The sequence below is a fragment of the Alligator mississippiensis genome, chromosome 4 (genome assembly GCF_030867095.1).
Source record: "Alligator mississippiensis isolate rAllMis1 chromosome 4, rAllMis1, whole genome shotgun sequence".
NCBI lineage: Eukaryota > Metazoa > Chordata > Crocodylia > Alligatoridae > Alligator > Alligator mississippiensis.
In genome coordinates this window covers 135,992,992-136,019,121 of record NC_081827.1, presented here as the reverse complement: position 1 = coordinate 136,019,121, position 26,130 = coordinate 135,992,992, and the positions used below count along the sequence as shown (strand labels likewise).

The following is a 26,130-nucleotide window of genomic DNA, read 5'->3' as shown; positions in this document are numbered from 1 at the left end:
CAATATTTGAACCTGTAAGATAGATACTTCTGTATGCTTCTCAAGTGGCAATATGGTGTTCAACTTTTTAACAACAGTGAGCAGAGCTGGCCTTAGGGAAAATACTGCCTTGGACCAACTTGTATTTTGGAGCCCCCCACCTGCATCTCAGTAACACTGTTGCAGGCAGAGGCAGGTGGGCAGGACAGGACAAGGTGCCACCCCACTCACATTACCAGGCCCAGTTCCGACAGAGCAGTGGCCTCAGGGACACCAGAGCTTCAGGGATGCCAGCTCCCAAGCCATGGGAAGACGGCACTGCCCCTGTCCCACACTGCCCCTGGAGAGAAGTGGAAAGTTGAAAGTCACTCAGGAGGCAGTGAGGCTGGCCCAGCCCACCCTCCACCTCCCTCTGCCCACACCTTCCTGTGGGGCAATGGGGGTCCGGGGTCATTGCCCTGCATGGTTGAACTGGTGGTGCATGAGGGAACCCCCTGCATGAGGGAACCCAGTGCCCTCCTCCCTGGGGCAGGAATCGGCCAAGATGGGGCAGGCCGGGCAGGGTGTTCGGCACCCCCCTGACCATGGCACCCTGGGCAGTCACGCATGTTGCCCACTCCTAAGGCCAGCTCTGACAGTGAGCTTTATATACGAGCAACCACATACCTGTTAAATATACTTCATGCGGTCTTGCTAAACATACTTAACAACAAACAAGTTCATGCTTAGAATAAAAGACAGCAATTATTAGTAAAATTGTTTCCTTCCATACACTCCAAAATGACTTAAATTTTATGTCATCATTTTAGCTTATTTTTGTATAAGGATGAAACCGTTGACTCTAGGTTTTAGGCTGAAGACTCAACTGGAGTCAAGAAGCAAATTATTCAACAACAACCCAGCTTCACTAAATGATACTCAGACATGAACTCCTTCTACAACATGATGACTGACAAAAAATAATGGCATAGGATCAATGCTTAATTCCATTACTTTCTTGTTCCCTGCCTGTTCTACTGATTGTGCACTACATCAAGTGTCCTGATCCTGCAGATATTTACATATGGGTTTAAATTTAGCATATTAACAGATCCATTTACTTCAATAAGGCTACTCACTTAATCATACAGTAAATAATTTAGAATCTGGGCCTCAGTTTATTGCACTTCTGTAGCACACCTTTAAATCTCAGGTTCTCAAAGAGCTTTAAAAAAAGAAACTCGTGATTTTAAGAGCTTTGATACTCTGCCTCTGTGCCGTACCTGCCAGCATGACTGTAGAGCACATCCTACCCACTAGCTTCAATTCAGTGCATGCCAAATCTTATAAATGAGTGCATGCTGTGATACCCAGGCTGGAACAGAAAGCCTCAGAACACTTTTGGGTGTGCGCTGAGTGCCACTCTATTATACCTATACCACCCCCCTTCGGGAGTTAACTTGTGCTAAGCAGGAATGAGTGGGGAACATACATATGCGTTGTATGAAGGAGGTACAGACACGCCTTTCTTCCCCTTTTACAGATGTGACATGCAGATTGAGAACACTACCACTTACTATCAACTACATACCCTATTTGTAGAAGTAGAGGAAAAGTCCAGTTTGGTACAGTCCAGTACATCATAATCAGTGGGATTTATAACCTGCTCTCAGTTCCACTTTCCTATTCTACTGATAAGCCTTTGTTCTAGGCCCCAAAGTGCTGCTATTGTCTAATTCCCATTCATCAGAGTATGCTGTAAGAATGCTCAGTGCAGATACACTTTCTTTTTACTTTGCTCAAGTCCTTTATCGCTGCCATTTTCTCTGTGCTGACTTGCTACTTATACAACTGCAAGTGGAGCAGCACGGTGCACATCAGCTCCAATGCAGAGCAGACTCGATTGATTGAATCTGTTCTGAAGTGGCAGATCTTGGGAGCGTCTGAGAACTAAAAGGTACATGTATAAATGCCTGAAGAATTTAGTTAATTCTGCTTAAGTGAATCAGAAGAGAGACTAGCTGACCTATCCAATTCCTGCATAAGCCATGTAGCACTCAGGGGATTGAAAAAGCAGTTAACACATATTTAGGTTATAATGTAAATAAATGAGACTGAATAGCCAAGGGGGAAAAGGATGTTAAAATCGGTTAAGTTTTAGGGTACTGCTTTTATACGGTAACAAGGGCCTTAAGGTACACAAGTATAAACAAATACTAAAAAAATGCACAGTAACCAGAGCTGGTGAACCCCTTTTTAGTGACGTTACCACACAGTAGCCTAATAATACCATGCAGGAGCGTATTTGCACTGTCCGTGTTGTGTACTGCACAGTGTTATTAGGCTATTGTGCAGTTAAGCGTCTTGTGTAGACGCAACCAGTAACATTCAGATCAACTAGCACTACATTTTAATCATTCTCATTGCATTTTCATTAATTTTAAGGCATCAGTATTATCACTTCCCATGAATTAACACAAACAATTTATTTCAAGCTCGTTAGTTCACGAGCTGCACAGTACACAAAGTCACGCAGAGTACTGGAATATATAATGAACTCATAAGTACCTGAAAACTTCTTTGTATTCTCTCAGAAGACTTTTCTTTGTGTTTCTTGAGTTCATCTTGCCAGGCAACTGGTACATCTTTTTCTGCATGCAATCTCAGGCAGTACTGTGTGAATAGGTGAAAAAGCAACTTCAGTGAATGTGAATTTTGGCAGGATATGCAGAAGATATAGAACAAAAACCAAAACATCATAGAATAAGCACTTAAGTACCTCTACCCCCAACTGCTGGTTTCACTGACAAATGTGGCATTTCATGTGGAGCAGAAAAACTTAGAAATGAGGCAACAAACAAATCATACCTTTTCACAGAGAATGGAGGAAAATATTTCCAGTATTTTTTAAAAGTATATGGATTCTAGGCAAATATACCCCAGCTGTAATGAAGGATGAAGACTTAGGTTAAGATGGATTTGTTGTCAAATATGCATAAGATGGGTAAGTAAGAACTTTATAAATTGTACTCATTTGCTTGATATACATTCCTTGTGCAGATATCTAAATTTCATTATTAGATTGCTATTAAACTTTGTCTACATTTAGGTATATGATATTTAATTTTGGTGGGACTAGCTCTTTGAACCCTTTTGATTCTCAGACTATATCTGAGGGTCAAGAGTAACCTGCTTTGGCTCTCTTCTGCCTTTCAGGATCACCACTCGGGTTGCCACTGATGCCTCAGGGAGTGCTGTTTGGGGTTGTCACTACTTTGGGAAATGTCACTTGGAGTCACTGCTGAGGTGTGCTGCTGGCCACCTCTTGGGATCACCACTTGACACTCCTCTGTACATGCCGCTGAGGTTTCTGCTTCCTCCCAGTGCTCAGGATCACTGCTGCTGCTCTGTGACTGCCGCTCAAGGTCGCAGTTGAGGCATGCCACCTGCTGCCTTTCAGGATTGTCTGCTCCTGTTCTGTAAGAGCCGCTGAAGTTTTGCTGTCTGTCTACGTTCTCTCAGGATGCCACTGCTCGACTGCTCTAAAAGCACTGCTGGGATCTCCGCTGTCTCTTATTGCTCATGGTCACTGCCAAGTGTGCCTCCCCTGAAGTTTCAGCTAATGATCTACCTAGAAAGACAGCTTTAGCTGTCCTTTGATAGTGAGGGTTTCACAAGCTTCAGTAAGAATTAAACAACAACCTAGCGTCAAAGGGTGCCCAAGTTCTCTCTGAGCTCTCTTCCAGAGGTGTGTTATCTCAAACTGTGTATGCTTTCACAGTTAACTTTAAAAAAGTTAAGCTGGCTTAACTGTCAGAAAGTTGGTATGTGTGTACCTCTGGGTGAATCCCATACAACTGCGTCCTGCAGCCTGTTTATGCCTTCCAAATTCATCGACTGTAAGACTAGAAGGGACCTCAGAAGATCATCGGGTCCAGCCCCAGTCCCTTCATGAAAAATATCAGGAAGGTAGGCCTAGTTCCACAAAGATCTGCCCCCCTTGATCCCTTACATTTAATTTTTTCAGGCGGAAATCATAGAATAGACACAAACAGGCTCATGGCATATACAAATTTTAGAACACACAGTTGATCGCATGGCTAACCATACCTTTAAGCAGGATTACATTATTCTTTTGAGAAGTGCCTAGACATAGTAAAGGGGTAACAGAAGGCATCCCCACATGAACTATATGCATCAAAAAGTCCTTCTTGCCTGCAGACATACTCTCCAGTTCCACTGCAGCTCTCCATCTTGAAAACAGTTTGCCATACCCCTCTCTACTGGTCTTCCCTGACCTGAAGTCAATGAAACACTTTGCCTCTGAATGAAGAGGCAGCTGAGCAGGCCAAAAGAGGATGACAATATTGGGATAACAGATTTTTAGCAGAAGGCAGTCTGGCAGAAGTGAAATATCAGTGGATTTTATCCTTTGTAAACTGTCATGCTTATTACATTGTGCTTTTTATCTTCAGAGTGTCATAAAAATATTAACTAATTTATCTGCAGACATTCTCTTAAGTAGTTATTGCTATACAGATAAGGAAGAGACATAATGAGGCTACATGATTCATCATACTGTGAATCAGTGGTAGGGTAGGGATTAAAGGTGTTCCTGGCTCTCACTCCTCTGCTTAGACCCTATAGCATTCTGGCTTTCAGAAACAAAGGTTCGGCCACACCAGACAAGTCCACACTTCCCACAGCAACATCTACTTTAAAAAAGAAACTACCGTATAAACCTTATTACTGAGTAACTCATTCCCCTAGGTAACATTCTTCTACTGACAAATTATTCTACATTAAGAGCCTGTGGTTATGAGGTCTTACTCAGAGTTCATGCAATGGGTTTCCTTCCGTCTGAAGTCACTTTTGACCCCCACAAAATGATACACTAATTTGGAATGATAACATCCTCATCCCCAAGACTTCAATGTTTTGTTGTGGTTTCAGTTCACAAAGTCAGAAGCCATTTTAACAAAGCACACAGACAGCCATCAGACTCTTCTTCTAGCTTTCTCCTAAACGCTGCCTAATTCAAAGATACATACCATTATCACACTCAGCATACATTTTCTCTACAGGCATGGTCCAGGCTAGCCTTCTATAAAGAAGAAGTTCTTGCTTTATAGGGCATCTGTCACAACTGTACAGAGAAACAAAAATTTCCTTGAGCACTGAAATGTTTCAGCAAATCTTGTTACAGCTGGTTTCAGTGACCAGCCACTTTGAGGGGCCTGAAAAAAAATAATTAGCATAGACTAAAAACAGAAGAAAAGGCCCTATCCACTCAGCTTGTACACATATACATATGCACAGTATTACAGGTGCACAATTGTCTTTCACTGACAAATAGACTCAAGGACCTCTTTAGCTCTTCCTGGAAACAAGGAATTTTGCCACAGACTTCTGTGAGAACTAGAATAAGCTTCATGTGCCTTTTAAATAACTTTCTAATAAACGCCCTTTGTTTTAATGCCCTCAGTATTCTCATATCTACTGACTTCAAACTATCTACTGTATTATCACTAGAAGAGAGAGAGAAAGAGAGAGATAAGGAGGAGAAGCACTGTAACTGGAATCATGAATGACATGCCTCTGGTGACTGGGGCAGCATGGCGGTGGCAGGAGCACAGTGGCAGCAAGCGGGAAGCTCCTGCAGACACCACTGGTGCTGTCAGTGGCAAGCCCCTTTTATCTCTGTAAAATGGGTGTATTAATACTGCCTTGCCTCAGACAAGTCTGGAGAGGATGAATAAATTAAAGGAGGTGAGACATTTAAATAATGGGGTTCATATAAATACCATAGGTATAATCCCTATTACTGGAGAATCCAATGATTATGTTCTATGTGAACAAGGAGGAACCTAGCTTGACCCTCACATTGAGTCAGAGTTTGCAGGCTTACCCAGTATAAAAAACATTTTTTCAGCTTTTCTTGCTAAGCAAACTTGGTACACAATCGCAAAAGAGTCCCATCATGGTATTTGTTTATTAAGTGACTTGTCAGAGTGGAAAAGCATTATAAAACTTATTGGCATGAATACAGTCACAAATTACAAGACAGGCTAACATCAATCAACCCAAAGTGTTATATTTAGTTCTGCCATCACCCATCTGGAAATGGCCTAATATTTCCAAATGTACAAGTTTTTCCAGTTTCCCCTAAGCCCTAAGAAATATATCATCCAAAAAGCTGCTGTAAGGAAAAAAATCCAATGCAATAGCAGGAGGGTTTTTTTTTTTCAACCAAATATCTATTTTTCTCTTGCTTTCCTTAGGATTGTGACATCACTACTGTAATAAACTATTCAATGCTTTAGTCTTCATTCTGCTCTAACGCTCAGGACAAGTGATATTTCAGTCAATATAAATTACTATTGCAAGTTGTCACTCTAAAATGGCTTGTTTTTCAGTTGTACAGTAGCTTTACTATGGAACAGAAGTCTGGCTCTGCACTAAAATATAATGTGTCAGTCACTTAGTGGACCCACAAGCACCAGCACAACACAGATTCCAGTTAGAACCAAAATGTGGTGTTATCTGTAATGACTGAGAATAGAAGCATGCATGTTTTCAGAATCCTTTTTGCTGCACAGTAGTTATGGATAATACCCACCTCACAGTCCATTAGGAAATCAAAATATTATACCGTATAAATAATACTTTGCTTTTTCGCATTTTACAGAAGCCCAGGGTCTCAGAAGCCTCCATTACAGTGGAGATGTGATTTAGGTATATTGGAACATCGTAGGAAATGGAAAGCCACCCTGATTGTCCAAAAAAAGCAAAATGGAAGCCAACATATTGTATGCTTTGGTTCTCCCTCTGCAAAGCAGTGCTAACCAGCCTCAAGACGTTCTAAATTGTGGAATATGTATTGGCAGAACACAAAGAAACAATATACCATACAACTGAGTAATGAATTCCCAGTACCTCTGTGCTAGATTTTTTTCTTGAAAACAATGAAACCCACTATAAATCTAGACAGTACCAAACTTAAAGTTTAACTAGAAATCCAACTGTAAAGCTGAAGAAAACTGGCGCAGAACTGATATCAAATATATACATGCTTAATAGCAAAAGGAGGATAAGAAAAGCTCTACAGCTGTTTTTTTCTTCAGTTTCTCAAATCGGGAACCATAAAGCATGTCACAAATGTAGATTGTGCTCTCCCTTCTACTTGAGATACACATTTACACTCTATTCATTTTAAGCAGGAAGATATAACACTAGGACATGACCTTTAATTTCACTGAGCCTGTGAAAGCAAGCCACCCCAGCTCTACTGCAATGCAGTTAAACATCTAGGAAGAGATGCACAGTATTCCACTGCTTTGTTATTACAGGTGTCCTCGATTTTACATTCAATGAGGAAGGTGCAATTTTATGGCTCTGTGGAAAAATCTTTAAAATGCTTGCGGGTAGATGTCTAATGATGCCAGATTGGTGCTGGAGAACATAATAGGAAGATAAAGTAGTGAAAAAATTATCTACATGCCAATAAACAATCAGTTAGGTAAATAATAATAAAACATGCATAAATAGATTTGTTCTCTTGTCCATGTTATTACAGGTGTACACCTTCCTTATGCTCTTTTTAAAGGATAGAGTTCTGATATTTTATCACTAAGTAGATATCTGTGCACTGAAAACTGAAAGAACTCGACCGATACCAACAAAGATAACGATTAAAATACAGGAAAATGTACAGAATTTGAACAGTCATAAAGTGTTTATCTGTGGTCTATGTGGTGAAATTGGTTTTGTATTTGCAACACTTGTACCACATTTACCATAAAAGAAGAAAAACTACTTAAATAAGTGCGTGATGAAACACTTGAAGGAGGACAGAAGATATCACCAGGAATCAACAAAGCCAATTCAAAGCAATTGGCTTTAAATAAACAATTAAACTAAGCTAAGTTTTCATAAGGGTCTGGTTTTTGGATGCCTGATAAGAGACACCATGAAGAGGTTCAATTTCCAAAAAGGACAAAGTGCCTATTCTGAAAACCCTTTTAAAGCTCTTTTGTACTAAAGATGAGAGGAACTCAAAAAAATCACAGGGCACTTTTGAAAATGGTGAGCCGTAGACCTAAAGAAAAGTATTCTATTAAATATCTACCCATTCCATAAATAATTTCATGGTAGCTACCTGAGGGGAAAAAAAGAAAAAACAATATACATGAAGAGTGATATTCTAGTCTTACTTTGTAAATGATTTCCTTCAGCATAACTTCCTAAAGCAGGGCCTCTGTTTTCATGTAGTTTGCTTCACATCATGAGAGATTCAGAAGGCCCTTCATGAGCCTTCAACTGGATTAATCCCAACTCTGGCTACCCTGGAATACTTCAGGCCCAGAAGACAACTATCTTAACATCAACCTAAGCAATCACTATGCCTGAAAAAACATGCGTGTTCATTGTATTAAATCATATGGATTTACTATGCATTTTTGATAATCTTGGAAAGTGCAAATGCCACTGTGTACACTTATGTTTATAGTCTCTACAAAAATAAAAATGTAGTACTTTCCATAAAGCACATCAGAAGTTATATATTTTTCAAACTGACCTTCAGGGTTAGAGACACCTTTTACTAAACTGTTTTGTTCCAAACAAGCACATTTTTACTGCTTTTTCCTGTGCGATAAAAATAAAATCTTAGATTCCCAGCACCTACAAAATATATATTGGCCACCCAAAATCCAAAATGGGCTATACTCAAAACATACTTGGACTTTGAACAAAACCAGATATTTGTGACATATGTATGTCCGTATGTAAATATTGTTTAGATGCTGGGGAAGAGCTCTCAACTGTAAAGAACATCTGGAAGTGATAGAATACATTTCTTTAGAGCCTTCCACCTGAAAACCTCTCAGTGCCTCACAAACATGAATAAACTAATTCTACACACACTAACACTTGCCTGAGGTATTATTATCCATATATTATGTATGGTAAAATTGAGACAAAAAAATTAAGTGACTCATCATAGGTCCCACAGGAAGTCTGTGCCACAGCTGGGAATAGAACACACATCACCTGACCCCCAGCCCCCTGCTGCACCACAAAACCAATCTTCCTGTCTGGAGAAGTGTGTAGGAGGTGTGACAGATAGATCTTCGGTCCCAACTTTTGGAACCAGAGCTGTGCACAATTTCAGTAAGAAAAGCAAAATTATATTAACCTTTTTTTCAGGAGTTTTTACCAGTCAAAAACTTGAAAGGATGGCTATGTCTTCTGAACATTTTAAATTAAGTTAAATATTGGGATTAATAGTTTCAATGGACACCATATGAACTTCAGTTTTTGATCATTTTGACCTGAAACTAGACATAATGTGATGGTATTAACTAACTTTCAGTTTGAGATTTTAAGGAACATTTGAACACAATTTTAAAAATCAAGACATCTGCAACTTTATTGTCACAAATGTTTACTAATATTATTCACATTAGTACTAAAGGAAAATAAAATGGAAAAGAAAAGAGGAAAAAAGCTTTAGGGGAAACCCTAGTGAATTTTAACTGTTGAGTTCCATTAAATTCTAGTGTTCTAACTGGGAAAAGTGCAAAAATGACAAAAAACAGATTATCATCTGGAATAGTATTCTACAGCAATGAAACCTTGTCCCTGGCTGGGGCTCTTTGACACTGTTGTTACACATAATAAAATAGCAGTTCCTAGAATTAGTACTGCAATGAACCAAACCGTTATAAAAACTCCAGCTGGTGACCATGTCACCCATTCACAATGGAGTAAACCAAGATTGTTTTGCACTGTCCACATCTGATCTCAGTATACACTTTGATCGCATAGAAATTTCACCTGCTGTGCTTTGTCCTTCATTTAAGTACTCTTTTTCAGGTATCACATACAGAATTCATCCTCTTTTATGTGCATAATGTTGTTCACAAAGTATATTCAGATAGGAACTCCTGATTATTTTTCTGAATTGGGCCCAGATATGAATACAAAATGGATTGTAACATGTTGAAAAATACTAGAATCAGTTTGCATGTTGACAATACATTATGGTCTGTTAGGAGTTTACAAGATCTATAAAACTAGATGTTTACCTATAGGTCCACGCATACTGTTGGGTCAGAAATGCTATTTGTTAGATCTTCCGAAATCAACCAATACTGGAGAAGGTTGGAATGGTAAAGTGAAAAGCATGACACAAAACCATGTAAAGAAATAAGTTTCATTTTGCCTCAAAATAAGTATAGTCTTTAAGCATATATATAACATTGCATATATAATTTCAGGATTCTGACAGGACGTGCATTTACTGTACACAGAACAGCTCTTTTTCTGGACCAAGCCATAAATAATTAAGGCCATGATCTAGCAATCGGATCTGTGTAGGCAGATCTTTGCACCCCCACGGATTTGATAGTGGGATCCAGGATTAGGAGACCCAGAAATAAACTCAATATCTGAACATTACGGAAGTACATCACCTGGCATTACCAACACAGTGAAGGGTTGTTTTTTTTTCTAACATCCGCCCACCACTCCAGTTGCCTTACAAACAAAGCATTTCCAATCATGTGAGGACAAAAAATGGGCCTCTCTCATAGTCAACCATTAAATATATATTTCTTTGTCTGTGCTGGCCCTGTGCAGGGGTGCTAAGGTGTGTGTGGGCGAGTGTGAATTAGTTCAAAAGCCTTTTTTCTGGCATTTGGGGATACTATTTTAACTGGAAAATAAAATATCTATAAACTACTGAGTAGTTCCTTTTGGAATTAAAAGATGACAAAGATGTTAGTTTATATTTAAGTTGTTCTCAAATGGCAAAGCTAATTGACATAGCAGGGAGAGATTAGTAATGCAGAGGAGAGGTATATTTGCTGGCTTCTTCTGAAGAAGCTACTGGCTACTGTCACTGGAAGTGACTGGATGCCAAAAACTTGGCCAACAGCTGCCCAGGATCTACATTTTTACTTGCTATGGATTACTGAGACGGTTGTGATGGGTAGGGTATCTGAACGCTACAGGTCTCCTCAACCTGGATTATAAAGACTTGGATATGGTTCAGAGTCTGCATTGATTTCCTGATGGTGAATGAAGATCAACTGACTGTGGTGATACAAGTTTTCCTCGCTTTATGCAGGTTCTGTATGTGTAAATTCGTTTTTATGTGATGACCCCTTTTATACCAAAATTAATTATATGCGAGGTAAATTCACTCTTATGCAATCGGCGTGGTAGAAGCACGTAGTCAGCTGCTTTGTGTGGATGCATTGTGGGAGTGGCACACACCAAAATATAGTCTCCTGTGTGGATCTGTGCTCCTCGCTTGTTGTCTAACACGTTTCAGTAGTTGCCATCCCCATTATGATAGTGCCCTGTGCTTGTGTGTATTGTCTGCTGTTGGCGAGTTCCAAAATTGTCTTGTAAAAGTGGTAGAAATGGGTCTGGGGGTTAGTACAGTCAAGGTCTTGGAATGCATCCCTATTTGTTGCACTGTAAAGTGGGTTCCCTTTATGCAAATTTGAGTTATGCGCTCTTTTCCAAGAACGCATGTACAGCATAAAGTGAGGAAAACCTGTATTGTTACATCTGTCTGGTGCCTCTAGTGCAGCAATTCATGAAATACCACAGACATGCCTACAAATCCTAAAATTTTTACCTTTCTTCTCTTCTTCTACAGGGGACACCATAGGACACTTTTGGGCAACTACACTTCTGTTTGAGGGGACTCCAAGGTGGGATTCTTTGTCTTCCTGTTGAGTGTTATGAGAAGGTAAGCAAAAAAGCACGGCCTGGGGGAATTTCCTTATGTTGGTGACACCCCATTCTACGTTTCTCAATCTCTTCCAACCCAGTCAGGACTGTTGAATGTTTTCATAGTGTTTGGTTGAGAATGGAACATGAATCTCAACAAGACTGAGGTAAAGCTGACAGGATGTGGGAAGCAGCTAGATACCATGATAATGATTAAGACAGTTCTTCACATTGTGCCTGCCATCTGCTTGCAGCATTCTCCATGTATTTTGGGTCTCCATTGATGCTAAAGAATTATGCAGCTGCAGTGACTCAACTTTTTCCCATCTCTCTGACCTGAGGATTGTCTTTTTTCTCATTGTGGACCTTGTTACTGTAATTCAAAGGAAGAGGACTGGAAAGGATCTCCTGGGTTATCAAATCAAATCCTCTTCTGTTGCAGACAGCCACATCCTATCATTTCTTTCTTAAACTGATCAGGACTTGTCCACTTCACAATTAGGCCACTCTAAAGTGCTCTACGTGCAACTTCACCCTAAATCAATGCATAAATTGAAATAAATATGACACGTGGGGCCTCATTTACTAGATTGTTTAGTCACCATGAGAATGCAACTTACTCTTTACATGTGAAGAGTTAAATGGTATGGCCTACTAGAGAGATTGTTACTCTCTTGGTATCAGCCTTTTTGATAGAACAGGAGCTGTGGCAAAATGCTCTTTGTGGGCTGCTCAGCACTTTCACAGTTTTCAGGTTTCATCAGAAGATCCATCCGGGGGTTCTGGAGAAAGATGAGCTTGATAAAACTGATCCTTGAGATATAGTCAATGTATTTGAGGATTTTCAGCTGATTAGGTATTTTCTGGTATACTAACTCAGAATTAAGCATCTCTCCTTATAAAGGGGAAGCGTTGAACAAGATTTTATAGCTTATCACTTTAAGAATGCTGCATTTACACTTCTATAATGATATGTAATTTTTATATAATGTGCCTCATGGAGGGTGCAGCTGGGCAGCCCAAAACATTTTTACATCTGGAGACCTTGGTAGAAATCGTGACTTAGGTCAGAAGCGTAAACTTGTAGTTATCTCTTCCATTTCATTAACAAATCTGCCTCTATTCAGTGTAGCACTGTGAGCTGAATGCTTTCCCAATGGCAGTTCTCATGATTATAGCTACAATAGATAGTGTTTGGATTTGGGTTTTTTTTGCTTTACACTTTAAGAGAAGAAACACAGACTTGAATGGACAGCCAAGTCTCTGTAATGACAACTCATCTATAACAGTATGGCTTTTGCAGAAACAAATGAAAAGGAAATGAACGAGGTAACCCACAACAGGCTTTCCAGCATTATCAGAGTTACAGATGGGAATGTTGATAGAAATTATTCCCAGGATACAGTTCCTTCTCACAGGATATATCAGATGTCTGGTGAAATACTACAGCCTATTCTGTGGACAGAGTCAGTTTAGATGTTCATAGTGTTCCCCAATGGCTTTAAAATTCTATGGGTAAAATCCTGCTCCAACTAAATGTAATGGAACCAGGACTTCAGTCTATGAACCTGTGTGATCTTTTATCTAAAAGGTCAATCTAAAATTCTATAAATATTTTTTCACTGGCACAATCCAGGAGCATGATACACAATGGACTGTGTTTCACCATATAAAGTAAGTTTTTAATACTGGGGGGAGGCAGAGGAAGGCTCTCTATCTATGACACATAATTTTGACAACATATTTATTTTATCACGGGTCCATTATATGTCCTAACCTTAATCTTTTCCTTTAATAGGAAACTTCAATAAACTTTGAACACAAAATTAATTCAAACAAAGCACTAGGCAACAAAAATGTCTGTATGGAAAAACAAGTGAAGCGGTGGCTGAGTAAGTATAGTTCAATATCTTATGACAGTTAGTTCATTAAAAAAATACTTGTATTTAACTCAGGATTCCATTTTTGAGGGAAATTAAATTAAAAGTAATTGGACTTTCAAACAACTACTATTCCAGAACCATTTTCTGCTTTAGAATTTTTGCTCTCTGAATGCCAGAAAATACTACCTGATTATATTTCCTCAGACATGATCTTTGAACATATGATTGGTGCTAAATGTAGAGTGATCATCATTAAATTCTTTACAATTTTATCTTTGCAAATAATTAATGTCACTGCACTAAAACACCAGGAACACTTCTTGTAACATCAAACAATTGCAAAGGCAAAATTGTAAGTTTTACTGGCAGCCAAGTTATTTCATAATTTAAAATGGCACTGAAAGACTACTTAGGGTTGATTTCCAGTGAGCACCGCTTATTGGCATCTTCATGTAGTCTATACATAAACATTATAATAAATTATTTATTGTAACTAAGTTTCCACACATATTAATGGGTGTTTTGTGTTGAAGCATTTCATCCACCAGCAGATTACCAAAGCAAATGTTTATACTTAATTTCCAGAAATTGTCTTTGCTTGATTTTGAGTGGCATCTTTTCAAGAGAAAGAAATTCCACCTTATTGGTATATGTCAGGGGTTGGCAACCTATGGCTTGCAGGTTGGATCCAGCCCACTTAGAGCTTGGATCTTGCCCACCAAGGTCTGACTGGGAGGGAGGAAAGCAGGGGGAGAGAAAAGCCGATTTAAAGGAGCCACGTTAAAGCTGCTGTATTGGAGTCCCCCTTGAACAAACTTTATCTTATAAATCACATCTCCAGAAAACTGCTTTAAAAATCAAAACAAGAAATAACCTACTTGCCAAAGTTGCAGGCTCCACTTGGGGTGCTGATGCCTCCACACTACATTCATCTGTTCTCCCACTATGTTACTCAGTTGCAGAATACTGTGTCCCTGTATGGGCTCATTCATAATACACCAAACTAGTGGACACCCAACTGCACGCTACAATGTGTATTGTGTCAGGCACATTGCGCCCCACTCCACTTCTCTGGTTACCAAGTCCTCAGTAACACTGATCCCCCTCATCTCCACTGCACAAATGTTGAAGTAAACTTACTGGCCAGACTCCATGATAATCCTATGCTGCCAGTGCATTGGGACATATTCCACCCATCAACAGCTCGGCTCCCCTCAAAACGTCCAATATGGTCTACCCTTTCAAAACCCTTTGATTTTTCCTTACTTACTCGATGGCATGAAGAATGGTCAGCACAAGCACCAATCAGTTATCATCACATCATCTCTGATCCTATAGTCAGTCAACCAGGATTTAACTGACCATGCTGTTATTGGGAACTTCTCAACTGTTTTCAAATTGAACAGGGTCACTGTGCCTCAAACCTATACCAATGGGGCCTTCACAACGACAACAAATCACCATGTGGACAAGTTCATACCATGTCCCACACTGTTGACTTGTGTCCATTTACTATGCTACCTAGCGGCCTTCACAGTGGTGATGACATCACTTTAAGATGGCTGAAACAATATGCCAAAACTGCATCTGCTAAATAAATAAATAAAGCAGCAACTTCAAGATTCCTCCTCTGTGCCCTCACTGCTAAATTTGTCACTCCCCCTTGGTTTTCACAGTGGTCTTCAGTGTCACCCAGTAAGTGGAGGTAGGACACAGAAGGAATTGAAGCAGAAAGGGATCAGCAGCCCACAGCAGCAGCTGGATTACAAACACTTAGCCTGTTATTCTAACTGATTGCCAGTATTCTAATATTATAAAAGCCTAAGTCTTTCTGTCTGCCTGTCCATAACACTTTATTCGCACTCTGATTGGCTGATGGAAACTGCCAATCAGAGTGCTCCAAGCGTGGGGGAGCACTGCTATCATTTCAAAGCCACACCAAGGACCAGAGAGTGCGTGGGGGAGCCAAGGCCAGCAGCACCGGCCTCAGCTCTCCCACCCCGTTCCCTGCAAGAGGCAGAACAGTGGCAGCATGGGGTGTTGGCTGGTGGCACTCCATCCCAGCCCCCTTGTCCCCCATCATTCTTGACAGGCAATTGACTAGTCTGGTATAAGTGGTTAGTTTATCACTGCCACTTTCCATCTCCTAGAGGCAGAACAACTTGCTGAAGACAAGAATCCTTTGCAAGTTAATGCTCTGAGACTTCTTTGGGAACTTGAAAGTATCTTCTCTGGTTTAGCAGCTCCATAGCTCTACCTCCTCTTGTAGTGAACACGATCCTTTTTCACCCCTATGACCCCAAATTTTACCTTATTAAATGCCTTCCCCCTCATGCTTTTATGACCTATTTTAAAATGTAATGTTTTAATTTTCCTATGAACAATACTGCCACTAATTATATTTATATTTAGCCTTCAGGAAATAATACCAGTATATTAAGTAGGAATTATTATTTCAGAATAACATCTTATTTCAAATAAAACATGTTGATTATGAAGGTGACATTTTGTTACACAAGTACAGAAGAGATCATGTGGTTTAACATCTTTAGTAATATGCAGCTTCTTAGGAAATAGCCTTTCCTTACATTCCTAGTTCTTTCTATAAAGACTTTTTATGAGGCACTACATCCCACAGTTTTACAACCTCTGATAGTTCTATCCTAAAAACAAAACTGCAGCCATCCAGTTCCAGAGAGACAGCATGTGACATCCTGCATGACATCACAATTGATGAATTTGTTAAAATCTCCACTATCTAGAAAAAGCTGTTTTCAAAAATCAGCTTCACACACATTTGGGTAAATTTTATAGCACTTAAGAGGGATTATGTAATTTTACACACAACGTACCCAGGGATTGTTGTTCTTTTTTAAAGGAGGAAACACCCTTAACAAAAATGTATTTATCAGTTTCTTGCTCAGTTTTCAGAGGGGGGAAGGTATGAGCCTTTTCCAAATGAAAGTGACATACATGGACAGGCAAACTAATGCTCCGATACCCTTCTCACTGAGGACAGCAGGAATCCTTCCAGTGGAAGTTGGTTCATGTCCCAAGAGAGCAAAGTTTTAAACTAGATCTGATTAGAATAAATGTTGCAAATACATTTTGTCATTAGTGGAACAGTTCTAATGTGTGTTCATCCAGTTCCATTTTTCCATTACTGTGTAAGTTATTCAAAAATAATTATTATCCTGACAATTGCCAACTATATTTCAGTTGTGAAATGCAACCAAACTTGATAGTTTATCACCATATATTTGTTTTGCTGTGATTTATTTACTCTTTTCGCATACTTTTAGGCTTTAAAGTGACCAAAAGGGTGACCCAAAAAAAAAAAAAAAATAATAATATCACACAGCAATGCTGTGTGATAAATGTTTAATACAAAGAATCAGGGTGTCCCAACGATACTTGCTAATGAAATTAGAAGTGCACAGCATTAGCTTGTCACGGCGGGGTCTCTCTCAGAGGGCCGTGTTCTCCTCGAGATCCCTCACTCTGTGTCAGGCCGGCCCAAGGAACCCTCTAATTCTCGCCCGCCACGCCTTGTTGGAAATATAAGGTTGGGAGGCTGCCTATGACTCCCTGGGGACGGCTACTCGGGACCTCTGTCCCCGTGGTTCTTCCGGACCCCCTGGGGGTCTCCCAATATGGTGGGTGTTCCCCGGACACCCTAGCCTTATGGGCTATGCGTGGCTCCTACCAGCCCCTAATACCACGCCCCAAGCCTCGCAGATGTAATAGACGTTGGTATGTCTGTACGCCTGCTTCCCGGGCCTCCTCTATAGTGTAGCCCACTCTGGGCTTTCTTTAGTACCCAGCCTCTTACTGGGACTCTCGTCTAGCCTACTCTGGGCCTCCCTAAACGGTGTGGTCCCGCTCAGGAACTCCCTAGCGGGCCTCAGCCCTTCCGGCCAACCGCACGGGTACCCTCTCTGACCCCGGCTCACCGCGCTGCTACTCCCTGTCTTCTCGGGGGCAACCACAGCGCCCTGCTTCGGTCTGAGGGGCGTTGCCGCACTAGCCTGCGGCCGGGCTCGCTATGCCCGTCTCGGGCTCCTCAATATGGCCCCTCTCGGGCTGCTCAGTATCGCCCCGCTCTAGGGCTGCTCAGTATCGCGCTCCCCCTCTTTGGGGCTCGCTGTGCCCCCACGGGGCTGCTCAATAATACGGTGTGGCGCTCCCCCTCTTTGGGGCTCGCCCTGCCCCCACGGGGCTTCTCAATGGAATCGCCCCTCGCTCTGGGGTCTATGTACCCCGCATGCGATCCGGGGTCTATGTCCCCCCGTCTGCAACCTACTGGTTGCGCCCGCAACCCACTGGTTGCGCAAAATAATGCTCCCTCCTGGTGCTAGCCTGTGCCCTCCCTGGCACTAGGGCACCCCACACTCTCCGGGGTCCCTATAAGGATACTGCGCCCTCCTTGGGCGCTGGGGCCCCCACACTCCCGTGGGGCCCTTTATGAGGCCTCCTCCAACCCCTACAGCCTCACCCAAGCCTCCGGTTGTAATAACAGAGCCAAACAAACACAAGCCTCCTGGTTGTAACACAAACATAAAACCCCCTGGCTAAACCTTTAGTGCCCAATCCTCTCAGGGCTATTATGAGCTGTACTTGCAAGTCGGGCTTCTCCCCATATCTCGGCTGAGGGAGCTCCTGCCTCTCCAGCTGCTGGCAGAGAACTGCTAGCCTGGCTTCGGCCCTGGGCTTCATAAGGGCCAGGCCCTGCCTCCTTCTGGCCAGCTGGCTCCCCTTAGTTGCTCTGGCAACCTGCAGCTGTGCTCAATTGGCTCTGCCAGGGTTCTCTCCCTGGCAGTTTCTCCTCTCTAGGAGCAGGCACCGGGGTGCCCTGCGACATAGCTCCTAACTCCACCAATAGTAATTGCTGTAACTGTTACAATACAGTATTTTTAGAAGCTAGGTAAGGACAACCTAGTACTGCCCATGGGCAAATCCAGGATCATGGCAAGGGAGGTGAGACCATACCCTCTTCAGTTGTATGGTGCATATGTAGTGAGCCTTCTAAGTTTACTAGCATGTCAGCACAGCTCCTGCCAGAGCTCTGTACAGTCTGTAAGCTCTCAGCTCCCCAGATGGTTGGCACTGGCACACGCTCTGGTCAGAGTCCCTGTTTTTGCATGGCCTTGGAGCTCAGGGGGTGAATGCAGCCATTATTCACTCTCACTTCCTCCCACACAAATTCAGCAGCAGGGGGAAAGAAGGGACTAGTGATGTACACACTCACTCCCTGGGCTCCAGATTCGTGCTGAAAGCAGGAGCTCTGGCCCATGTCTGTACTGATCTGCTGGTGAACTTGGAGCTCATGGCATACATGGTGCTCTAGCAGGAGGCATACTGACAGCAGTAATCTCAGCGAGCTCGCTGCTTTCATCCTCAGAGAGCTCACTCCAAGTGTATCATATGGGGGAGGGGAGGGGCACATGTCTATCATCTTAGCTCCCCTCTACTCCTGGCAAAATAAATGTTGGCACTTATGCTCAGGCAGTATGAGGGGCATATGTGGGGGTGAGGGGCAGGGGTGGCAGCACAGTTGGTGTGGCAACACCTTGGTGGCTATGGCAGTGTGGCGCTCCCTCCTGTGCGGGGTCCTGCCTGCTGGGCTACGGAGGCGGCTCCTGCCCTGAGCTACTCAGGCCCAGCTGCAGCTCCACACCCTGTGCCCCAGTGTGGATGCAGAAATCTCAGGGAGCGCAGCCCCCTGCCACATCACCTTGGACCCTCCACCCCTTTCCACCGTGTCATTTGTGCCCCGTCACCGCATTGCCTGTGCCCCCTCCCCCCCACAGACTTACCTGACGGGAGCTGTGGGAGCTGCTCTCCACCACTGCTTGGCTGGGACGTGCATGTGGCAACCCTTGCTTCCGATCACCTACCCTGCTCCCTCCCGCCCCAAGTAGCTCTTTGCATGCTGGAACTTTACCAGCTTGTAAAAGGTAACCTATGGTTTGGCACATTTTTTTTCTATTAAAGGAGAAAAATCTGTGTTTTTCTGCAGTGAACAGAAAACCCAGACCCCTGGACTCAGTCATTGTTCCTAAGAAATATTACATAATTTTCTTCAGTTTTAGGCCTCAACAGCCCTCTTTCCAAGTAGGGCCAGGGCCCTTGGGTTTCCACATACTCAGTGCCTGTCTGAGGACCTTTTTTTGGGAGCACTGGAGTGAAGCTTGACATTCCTGCAACACACATGCTACGCCTGGAACAAGAGACCTGAAAACTTTTGGTAATTCTTCCTGAATCGACTCAATCCCTCATAACAGAAATATGGGGTTTACCCATACAAACTTAGGGAAAAGAAATGGGGTACAGTACCTCAGCTGCTGTTCAAGTAACTTAGAGGCATGAAATAAAATAATTAAGGAAAACAGAGATCAAAATAGAGAGCAAATCCAATTCTGATCAAAGTCCCAAGCATAAAAACCTTGCAACCTTGGAGTTAAACCTAAAAGAATCTATCACTTACTTGAGCCAAAGCAACCCAAAGAAAATGTACTCTACGGGCATAAGTTTATCAAAAAACACAAGAAATAGTAAGACTGAAATCTGGATTCAAGGCTCCATTTTACAAACTCTACAAGCATATTTATTAGTCAGAGTAACCCGAGCAATCTTACTGCAGTCCCCTGTGGCTTTCATCCATTTTCCTTCACTATTTTGCCCCTTTTATATCAACTATGGATACTCAACTGTTTTGAAGAGAGATGGCCCTGAAATTTTTATTAATAGCTTTAAGTAGTGCTCAGCCTACTCATGAGATGACCACGTATGATGGATGGGTAAGGTTATATAAGAGTTGCTGGTCATTGTCAGTGGGTAAAATTTGCGCAGACTACCTGTTTGTGGCTTTTTTTTTTAAATGAACTAGATCAGTAATTCTCAGTCAGGGTGACACAGCACCCTGGGGTTCTATGAGAACCTTTTAAGGGTGCTGTGGGATGCTGCACAATATTGGCACTGTTAGGTGTGCAAACATGGACACATGATTAGTAAGATAAACCCAGATATTTCAAATAGGAATCTATAGTGTCAAAAAAACATTCTGACCTGTTGAGGTCTTTCTGAGTACTTTGTAACAGAAGAACTTTGCAACAGGAGAACTCCACAGTCAAAATACAAGAGAAAGCTAAGAGCTTGCATTTTCCAACAGAAACCCCGAGTCTCAAAGAGTTGAAATCGCTGTATTAAATGACTCTCTCACACACATTGCAACGGGCATACTGTGAGCAACGCCAGGTCTGGCACTGGTCTGCTGCCCAATAGTGAATGGTACCCTGTGTGTGTCCACTGTTCTAAACTACAAGTTCTAACATCTCATATCAAGGTGGCAATCTTATTAAGAGCCTGCATTTCTTTGCTAACTTCAGGATGGTGTTTACTGTACATCATCAGTATGTGATCACATCTGTAGTCTAAGTGTGTAATTTCTCAGTGATAAAGGGATTACATTCAGATGGACTGTGGAGCCAGGTGCCAATCAAATTGGCCACTGAGCGGTACAACTGCAAATATGGAAGTAGAGTAGCTGGCAGCCATTACTGAGAGTCTTCACTTCTGCTAACGTCACAGGGCAGATATTTTTTTCCTCCTCTTTGAAAGTTTCTACAGCTTTAGTAACTGCATCTATTTTTTAACATAGGAAAGAGAGACGGAGGATTAGAAACAAGTGGTTATGATTCTGAAACACCTAACACCAATTCCCCTTTCCCTTCCACAGCACATACAATTGGACCAGGCTGCCTGTTTTTGGTCAATTTGTTTCTGTCCTGGTTCTTCTAGTTGGGACTCTACATTGTTTCCTCCCCCCCACCCCCTTGTTATTACGTTGTTCTTTTCTTTGGACAGGTCACCTGCTCTTGCTCTTTGGATTCATTTCCCTAGGATTAGATTTTTATTCTCTCAACAGTCTCTCCTACAAGCTGGAATCCTAAATGATCAATGTCCCTTAAATGATCTTCTCTCTAATTAGTAAATCTTTCATCTCTCCAAAGTTACATGGGTGAATCTGAGTGCACAGCTCTGAAAGACATGCATTTACTCTCTCCTCTGCTTCTTGATTTTGGGTAAGACACAACAAGAAATCTAATCTCTCTACAGTCTCATTCTGTCTGGAATTACAGTCCTCATCATACACGTTTTTCTCCTTTTCCAGTGCTCAACCTTTACTCCTGGGCATCTTCTTGTTCTCACCCATGATGGAGTAGAAAATCTTAACCTTCATCTTCTCACCTTTATCCTCCCTAGTCAATTCTGTATAGAGCTAGTTTTATATAACACTTTATTTCCACTGCTTCCATGCATGCGTTCCACTATTTGCCTGCAAATTCCGAGTGCATTTGTCTGTCTCTCATCACACTGCCTATCTGCTCTGCTTCTAGGTTTTCCTTTGCTGTCTGTTAAACATCATTTCTCTCCCGTGGGTCTTGCTAGCCTGACAGCTACCACCATTATTTGTGCACCACATGCTGGACAATAATGAGAAGAGTCCATGTTTCTTAAACTGGATTTTTATTAAAAAGAAAAACAAAACAAACATGCAAAGACACAAAATACCACGAGGGCTATGACAGTCGGGATGACAGCATGCTGTTTGGGTGAGATAAACACACACTATTTTGCTAGATAAAAGTGGTAGTGTCTATTAATCTATACTGTGAATGAATTGGGGGGGAGGGGGGGGGAGGAGGAGTTGGTGTCTTTTTTTTTGCCTGGGAATCATCAGAGGCATTGTTTAAATCTTACAAGTCATGCAGCATTACACTTTCTTCTGCTTCTGCACACACCTCCTCAGTCCTGCAGGAGACAAACCATCCTCACATGTTCTTCCCCGAGAAGCTTTTAAGCTCCACAGAAGAGACTTCCTAAGTGGATGCAACTGTACTCTGCTGGAGAACCTAGGTTTTGAGACTGTGCTCTGGAAGGACCCTAAGCTCCTTAGGCATATTGTCTCCTATTGCTGAATTTGGTGGCTTCAGAGGTGAATAACTCTTTTTCTGGCAAAGAAGCACTGCTGAACCATTATAAGAGTATTTGCATCTGCCCAAGACGTAATTGGAAAGTAGGGCTGGAGAGGACCTCAGAAGGTATCTAGTTCAGCCTCTGCTATCTAGTTCAGCCTCTGCTCATGGTAGGACTGTCCCTGATTAAACCATCCCAGTCAAGTGTTTGTCTAACCTGCTCTTGAAAATTTCTGGGAATGGAGAGTCCACAACTTCTCCAGGTAACCTGTTCCAATACCTGACTACCTTCAAAGTAAAAAAAGTTTTTCTTAACCTCCAACCTAATTTCTTTCGCTGCAGTTTGAAAGCAACCAAGTTTATTCCATATGAGAAAACTGCAGTTAATATGTGAACAATCTGACACACAATACCGCTTCAAAACCAGTCAAAGGCACTACTCCTCCCAGGGACCAACAGAAAAAAATAAACATTGTTTTATTTATTGTTACTCAGTTAAATCTCATTTTAAAAGGCACTGGTAATGCAACTCCCAATACATTTTCAGCTTTCTGGAACACAAAAAACCAAAAAGGCTAGGTATATTGCTCAATCCCGGACTATATGGAACAGGTTGCAGCTGGACTTACAATTTATGTCACACTTTAAATGAGTTCCTGGCCATCTAGGCTAAGTACAGATAGTCAAAAAGCCCAAGGCTGAATTGATTCACTCTTCACAGGTTAGTCTAAACTGCACAGACTGAACCAATAAGCAAGTGACCAGACATTTACTTTTGATTCTGGAAACACAGCCACATACCTGAAGCAGCTCAGGCCAATAGCTGGTGGGTGCTAGAGGACACCTGCCTGCTCAACTAGAGCAGACAGCTTGGGCCAAGGCTAGATCACGTACCCTGTATGGAGAAGTGGGGATTGTGGGGAGGTGCAAAGCATCCTGGGATGCTGGGGGCCTATGAGTTAACTTGAATCTGAAGGGGATCTGGGACAGAAGTTCAGTAAACTGATTTAGCCTAAATCAATTAAGTCTAATACTACATTAATCTAGTTTTATCTTAAACTGCTTTCAGCCATTCTGAAAGTGGTTTATGTGTACTAAACTTCTGGTGTGTTACAGATCTGAACTGGTTTCCAATCACTTATAGTGGTTTATCTGTAATTTCTCTCCCAAGCCATAGTGCTGATTTATGGGGCCATAAAGAACTGGCTGATTGTATGATGCTGAATATTTTCACTTCTACCAGCTAAAAAGTAGCTAGGAAAGCTAAACATGAACTATGTACAGCCCAAAAAGTATTTTCAGATATGCAGTGTAGCTTGTATACTTATGTCTTGAGATCACCTGTGAAAGCAGAACACTCAACCCTCACTTCACTCATGTATCAGCAAAACCCTGGGTTTCTCAGGACTTTTCTCACAATTTAAACAATCTACTAAGTCTACAACATTTAAACATATTTGCAAATAAGAGTAGAAATATGTCCAGGGTACTCTGTATCTGTGCATTTAATCAAAGAACACCAGAGACCCAACTCCTGAGCTCCCCACATCTGCAACACACCTTTCACTCCTGGTCTGTTATCAATTGTGACATTTGTTACAGTTACCTATAGGACACCTGGGGTGGGGGAGTGTTCAAAGTCTTCACAGAAGGAGGCGAAAACATTAAGCACAGCACAGAGCAGTGCTAGGAGTGGAGGAAATGCAATGGTGAGCTGTAAGTCAGCTTTACAAATTCTGCCTGACCTATGCATTATGCACAAATAATAGCAGTGCCAGGATCTGGACAAATATCCTTACTACTTTTTAACAAAGTTCTTAACAAGATGCTGGTCAATTGCATCAGTAACAACTAAAAACTGACAAGGCCTTAGCTGCTGCAGGGAACAAGACATACCAAAATGTTGAAAGCATAGATATATAATGTAGGGTTGGGTATTTGACCAGTCAAATAAAATTTGATCAATTGACTGGTCAAATAATTGGTCAAAAGTAATAAAAAAAAGCCTATTGGTCCAAATAATACACAGAAAAAGCACAATTTTTCCATTAAAGGTGTCAAAAATAATTTTAAAAAATCATATTCCTGTAAAACTACGAAACAAAAAAATGCAGGGGTTTTTTGGGGTTTTTTTTAAATAAAGTTGCTATAATCCTTGTCCAGTGAAAAAATATGCAGTCAGTTGACCAGTAAATTGACAATACTTGGCTGGTCAATTGATCGGCTTGCCAACCATAATATAATGTAATACGCTGTCAAAAGAAGTTGTGAACTTCTGTGTCTAATGATATTCAAGCTTTGCTTAGCAGTAATAGAGTATAATAATGGAGTAAGATACAGTAAAATAGATTAACAGATCAAATCCATATAGAAGACCTTATGCTACAATGTGCTGAATACCTCAATTGATCAGATCTCCTCCCAGAACAAACCCCCATATTATTCTGTTTTAAAATTATGGTCGCTCTATAGGCTCCTCCAAAATTGTGGAACAAGAAATCATCCACAGCCTGGGCTGTGTTAACTGTGGTCTTAATAGGGACTATGGTTTCTTATCCTCATTTCTTATTCTTCCCAGTAGCATAACGACATTGGGTTGGGGGAAAGGAAGAGAGAGGGGGTGTGTGCAACTTGGGCACCAGCCTGAGGTACTCATTTAGTGGGGAAGGCACAGAAATACTAGCCCCCACAGCTGCTAATTGGCCATACCACCACTAGTAGCAGTTGCCACGGTCCCATGCGCATCTGCTGCCCAGGGCACAGAGCTGCCCTGTTGTACCTCTATTTCTGCCAGTCTATTCACACCAATAGAATCTGACAAAATATAGTCTCTAAAGTGCTACCTGCTCTACCTTCTGCCTGACTTCAGACTATGATGACTAATGACCTCCCTATAGGCTCCAGACAGCTGGAACCTATAAACATCCATAAATATTTTCATACTAATACAGCATCTCTAGAAGGATAATGCACCAAAACAGAAATGCCTTCTCCTTGGGACAAAGGTTCATTAAAAGGGGTTTTTTGCTATTACAGGGTTAGTCAATTTACTTTATTTTAATAGTGAAGAAATTGGTTCCTGTTGCTGAGAATAAAAGGAGGAGTTTGTTATAACAGGGCTTGTTATAATGAGGTTGTCCTGTATATAAACACACAGCATAGTCACACATTTATAACAATACAGATGTATATGTATATCAGTTCGTTCATAATAGCAATAACTAATGTTACTTTTTCCAACATAACATTTTTATCCAGCCTGCCAAGCTTGTTTTTCTAAGTCTAAAAGAAATACAAACGTTCAACAACAAGACCCTGAAACTGAGGGTTGGGTAACATATCAGGATTGCATGATGACTGCAACATATTGGTGCTTGCTTCATGCCTTGCAATACTGACTCTCTGTTCAAAAACTCTTAGAATTAAAAGTTTGGGTTTTCTGACAGAAAATAAAAAATGAATAGCCTTAATGCAAACTGCCTTTGTATCTTCCGCTGAAATAATGTAACCACTACTTTTTATCTTTTTTTAAGCAGCAGCATATTCACACTTTTACATGATTCACA

At 41.5% G+C, this 26,130-nt stretch overlaps 1 long non-coding RNA gene across 6 annotated transcripts in view; it reads right to left on the bottom strand.

Moving 5' to 3' along the window:
- LOC106737854 (uncharacterized) overlaps positions 1–26,130 on the bottom strand; it is a 140,572-nt gene that overhangs the window by 86,909 nt on the left and 27,533 nt on the right. For all 6 annotated transcript variants that reach the window (XR_002088690.2, XR_002088691.2, XR_002088689.2 and 3 more), the window contains one exon: positions 2,527–2,631. This is a non-coding gene — a long non-coding RNA (uncharacterized LOC106737854). The remainder of the gene's footprint in view (positions 1–2,526; positions 2,632–26,130) is intronic.